This window comes from Salvelinus sp. IW2-2015, unplaced genomic scaffold (assembly GCF_002910315.2).
Source record: "Salvelinus sp. IW2-2015 unplaced genomic scaffold, ASM291031v2 Un_scaffold2969, whole genome shotgun sequence".
In the NCBI taxonomy this organism is placed as follows: Eukaryota; Metazoa; Chordata; class Actinopteri; order Salmoniformes; family Salmonidae; genus Salvelinus; species Salvelinus sp. IW2-2015.
In genome coordinates, this window is record NW_019944264.1 from 50087 (window position 1) to 55726 (window position 5640).

The 5640-nt window shown below is 47.3% G+C and overlaps 1 pseudogene; it reads left to right on the plus strand.

Moving 5' to 3' along the window:
* Positions 1–5640, plus strand: part of LOC112075064 (ubiquitin-like modifier-activating enzyme 1) — a 35238-nt pseudogene that overhangs the window by 2474 nt on the left and 27124 nt on the right.

Here is a 5640-nt window from a genome sequence, read left to right on the forward strand (position 1 = left end):
GACCACTGTGTGCTGTATACTTCAGTGTGTGTGTGCTGTATACCGTCAGCTGTGTGTGTGCTGTATACTCAGCTGTGTGTGTGTGTGCTGTATACTAGCTGTGTGTGCTGTATACTCAGCTGTGTGTGTGTGTGCTGTAAAATACTCAGCTGTGTGTGTGTGTGCTGTATACTCAGAGCTGTGTGTGTGTGTGCTGTATACTCAGCTGTGTGTGTGTTTTCAGATGTCCAGCTCGCCGCTGTCCAAGAAGCGTCGCGTGTCAGACTCCGAGACGAAGACGGGATCCCACTGCTCCTCCTCTAACTCTGTCAGAACTGAACTGTCTCACACACCCACCAACGTACGCACACACACACACACACACACTGCTCCTCTGTCTGTTTTAACTGATCTGTCTGACAGTCAATTATGTGTGTGTGACTGGTTCTCACTGCTGTTGTTTTCTCCAGGGCATGGCTAAGAATGGCAATGATGCTGAGATCGACGAAGGCCTGTACTCCAGACAGCTGTAAGTACCATATCTATAGCCCATTAACACACACTCAACCTGAGGTACTTGGGAAGACTCATGAGAACATCCAGTTGGCCGTGTGACGGGGTTGGATACTGCCACCAAAATACTCTGACCGTTCGAGGTGGCAATGCGACAACACATTTTTTTAATTGGTTGCGTTTAGTTTTTGGTTCACGATTTTTTTAAATCGTGATTTAATGTGAAATCGACCAAAAATTAACCAACTTTCTGAAGCGGAAACAACGGCAGGGGAATGAGGAATGCCCCTGTGTGTATGGGGTGCGAGTTGGGCCTGCGGGATGTAGGGCCTGCGGGATGTAGGGGATGTAGGGCCTAGGGGATGTAGGGCCTAGGGGATGTAGGGCCTAGGGGATGTAGGGCCTGCGGGATGTCTGAATACACTCAGACACCATTATTCAGTCTGCTGTCCATCAGACACTGGGAGACAAATCCACCTTTCAGCAGGACAATAACCTAAAACACAAGGCCAAATATACACTGGTGTCGCTTACCAAGATGACATAGAATGTTCCTTAGTGGCTGTGTTACAGTTTTGACTTGAATCGTCTGGTTAATCTATGGCAAGACTAGAAAATGTGTGTCTAGCAATGATCAACAACCAGTTTGAGAGCTTAAAGAATTTTAAACAGAAAGCTTTGAGACGTACTCAAACACTCACAGCTGTAATTGCTGTCAAATGTGATTCTAACATTTTATTTATGATCTAACATTTATTGACTCATGGGGTTGAATATTTAACATAATCAAGATATATATTAATTTATTATTTTCCATGAATAGTTTTTTGCAAATGTTTTAATTCCCCCCCCCACTTTGACATTAGAGTATTTTGTGTTGATCGCTTTCAAATTATTAAAAAACAAATCAATTTTAATCCCACTTTGCAACGGAAAGTGGAAACAGTCAAGGGGTGTACATACTTTCTGAATGCACATGGGAAAATATGTAGAATTGTAGGAAATGTATTTAAAAATGGAAACATTTCTCTTCACCACCAGGATAGGGTCCTCTAATTTGTTCAAAATAATCAGCCAGGCTGGCCACGTCCACCACCTAAGCCCCCTTTTGATCCGGGAAAAACCCTGGCCTGTATTCTCTCCTCCGTAGCTACGTGTTGGGCCATGATGCTATGAAACGCATGCGGAGCTCCAACGTCCTGGTCTCAGGGCTGGGCGTAGTGTGAAGGTGTTATGTAGTCTTATAAAGCCTGTATTCTCTCCTCTGTAGCTACGTGTTGGGCCATGATGCTATGAAACGCATGCAGAGCTCCAACGTCCTGGTCTCAGGGCTGAGAGGGCTGACGTAGTGTTATGAAGGTGTTATGTAGTGTTATAAGCCATGTATGGCTCTCCTCCGTAGCTACGTGTTGGGCCATGATGCTATGAAACGCATGCAGAGCTCCAACATCCTGGTCCTCAGGGCTGAGAGGGCTGACGTAGTGTTATAAAGCCGTTATGTAGTGTTATAAAGCCTGTATTTCTCTCTCCGTAGCTACGTGTTGGGCCATGATGCTATGAACGCATGCAGAGGTCCAACATCCTGGTCTCAGGGCTGAGAGGGCTGGGTGTGGAGATCGCTAAGAACGTCATCCTGGAGGAGTGAAGAGTGTTTACCCTGCACGACCAGGGACAGGCTGAATGGAGAGACCTCTCCTCACAGGTACACTACGGACCTCTCTCCTCTCGTTCTGCATCCTCTCTCCTCACAGGTACACTACGGGACTCTCTCCTCTCGTTCTGCATCCTCTCTCTCACAGGTACATACGGGACTCTCTCCTCTCGTTCTGCATCCTCTCTCTCTCGTTCTGCTCCTCTCGTTCTGCATCCTCTCTCCTCTCGTTCTGCATCCTCTCTCCTCACAGGTACACTACGGGCCCTCTCCTCTCGTTCTGCATCCTCTCTCCTCTCGTTCTGCATCCTCTCTCCTCTCGTTCTGCTCCTCTCTCCTTCGTTCTGCATCCTCTCTCCTCTCGTTCTGCATCCTCTCTCCTCTCGTTCTGCATCCTCTCTCCTCTCGTTCCAAGTATATTGATATATTGTATATTTCCGTTATCAGAATTGGGCTGCCTGTGTAAATACAGCCTTGGAGTGTACAGCCTTGGAGTGTACGCCTTGGAGTGTACAGCCTTGGAGTATACAGCCTTGAGTATACAGCCTTGGAGTGTACAGCCTTGGAGTGTACAGCCTTGGAGTGTACAGCCTTGGAGTGTACAGCCTTGGAGTGTCAGCCTTGGAGTGTACAGCCCTGCTCTGAATACATGGTGGGGTAGAGGCAAGGCAACACAGTGATGTCCCTGAATGTTCTCTCCTACCTGGGTGAGGAGGACCATCTCTATATTAATGTCTCTCTCTCTCCTGTCTCTAGTTCTACCTGCGTGAGGAGGACCCATCTCTATATTAACGTTCTCTCTCTCCTGTCTCTAGTTCTACCTGCGTGAGGAGGACCCATCTCTATATTAACGTTCTCTCTCTCCTGTCTCTAGTTCTACCTGCGTGAGGAGGCCACTATCTATATTAACGTTCTCTCTCTCTCTGTCTCTAGTTCTAGCCTGCGTGAGGAGGACCCATCTCTATATTAACGTTCTCGTCTCTCTCTGTCTCTAGTTTCTACCTGCGTGAGGAGGACCCATCTCTTATTAACGTTCTCTCTCTCCTGTCTCTAGTTCTACCTGCGTGAGGAGGACCCATCTCTATATTAACGTTCTCTCTCTCTCCTGTCCTTAGTTCTACCTGCGTGAGGAGGACCCATCTCTATATTAACGTTCTCTCTCTCTGTCTCTAGGTCTACCTGCGTGAGGGGGACCCATCTCTATATTACGTCTCCTCTCTCTGTCTTCTAGTTCTACCTGCGTGAGGAGGACCCATCTCTATATTAACGTTTCTTCTCTCTCCCTGTCTCTAGTTTACCTGCGTGAGGAGCGCCCATCTCTATATTAACGTTCTCTCTCTCTCCTGTCTCTAGTTCTACCTGCGTGAGGAGGACCCATCTCTATATTAACGTTCTCTCTCTCCTGTCTCTAGTCTACCTGCGTGAGGAGGACCCATCTCTATATTAACGTTCTCTCCTCTCTGTCCTAGTTCTCAGTTCTGCTGTGAGGAGGACCCATCTCTATTACGTTCTTCTCTCTCCTGTCCAGTTCTACTCGCGCTGGGAACACAGGACTGGGGAAGAACAGGGCTGAGGTGTCTCGGACTCGCCTGGCTGAACTCAACAGCTATGTACCTGTAGTTGCCTACACTGGAGCCCTCATCGACCATTACCTGACTCAGTTCCAGGTAAAACTACATTACCCATCAACCCCCTTACCTAGTTAACGTCCTATGGCTGCAATCCCGGTAACGGGATGATATGACAACAGCCAGTGAAAGTGCAGGGCGCCAAATTCAAAACAACAAATCTCATAATTAAAATTCCTCAGACATTCATGTGTCTTATACCATTTTAGAGGTAATCTTGTTGTTAATCCCACCAAAGTGTCCGATTTCAAATATGCTTTTCAGCGAAAGCACCACAAACGATTGTTAGGTCACCACCAAGCCACAGAATTAGCACAGCCATTTTTCCAGCCAAAGATAGCAGTCACAAAAACCACAAATAGAGATAAAATTCCACGTGAATTCACAATGCACGTTACTGACCTGCACTACCACCACTGACCTGTATTATTGTACCTCAACTCACAAAGTGCATTTCCTTCTCATTTAACTTCTCAAAGTGTTGCTGTACAGGACTTCACTGCTGGCGCTTGCCTTTCTCTGCCGTTTGTCCAACTGTTAACGACGTTGACGTAGTGGTGAAGAGTCGTCGACTCCCATTTCTGAGTGTCAAGATTCGATTCCGCTAAGATTCAGTATTTTTTTTTGAACGGGAGGTCAGGGTTAGTTACTTCCAAGAACTCAAACACATCCTTCATAGCGAGGGACTGAGAGCGAGGGGAACGGTATTGGCAGGTCGGCCACCAGGCAGACAGTCAGAACCGTGTTTCTAGGCCCATCAATCGGCAATCAAAAGCTGCATCTAGCAATTTCTTGGCTGTCAATATCTTGCGACTTCAGAAAAGCAGGGCCTGTCACCAATGACTAGGCTAGGATATTCTACACGCGACAGATTGAAGACTGAACCACACACTGTCATCGTTAGCGACGAGAAAGAGCAGGGGAGTTATCATTAGTTCCTTACTATAGTATACTCTGACGTGTGTCTGATAGCACGTCTCTGTGTTGTAGGTTGTCGTCCTGACCAACTCGCCTCTAGAGGAGCAGCAGCGTGTTGGAGACTTCTGTCACAGTAACGGCATCAAGCTGGTGATCGCTGACACACGGGGACTCTTCGGACAGCTCTTCTGTGACTTCGGAGAGGAGATGGTGGTGATCGATACCAACGGAGAGCAGCCTCTCTCTGCCATGATCTCCATCTTATCGTCGGCGACGTCTTTGTTTGGTTACTTAACGTCGGCGACGTCTTTGTTTGGTTACTTAACGTCGCGACGTCTTTGTTTGTCTTTACTGCCTGTTGTTACTTATCGTCGGCGACGTCTTTGTTTGGTTACTTATCGTCGGCGACGTCTTTGTTTGGTTACTTACGTCGGCGACGTCTTTGTTTGGTACATACGTCGGCGACGTCTTTGTTTGGTTACTTACGTCGGCGACGTCTTTGTTTGGTTACTTATCGTCGGCGACGTCTTTGTTTGGTTACTTATCGTCTGGCGACGTCTTTGTTTGGTTACTTAACGTCGGCGCACGTCTTTGTTTGGTTACTTAACGTCGGCGACGTCTTTGTTTGGTTACTTATCGTCGGCGACGTCTTTGTTTGGTTACTTATCGTCGGCGACGTCTTTGTTTGGTTACTTATCGTCGGCGACGTCTTTGTTTGGTTACTATCGTCGGCGACGTCTTGTGTTGGTTACTTATCGCGGCGACGCTTTGTTTTGGTTACTTATCGTCGGCGACGTCTTTGTTGGTTACTTATCGTCGGCGACGTCTTTGTTTGGTTATCTTAACGTCGGCGACGTCTTGTTTGGTTACTTATATCGTCGGCGACGTCTTTGTTTGGTTACTTAACGTCGCGACGTCTTTGTTTGGTTACTTATCGTCGGCGACTCTTTG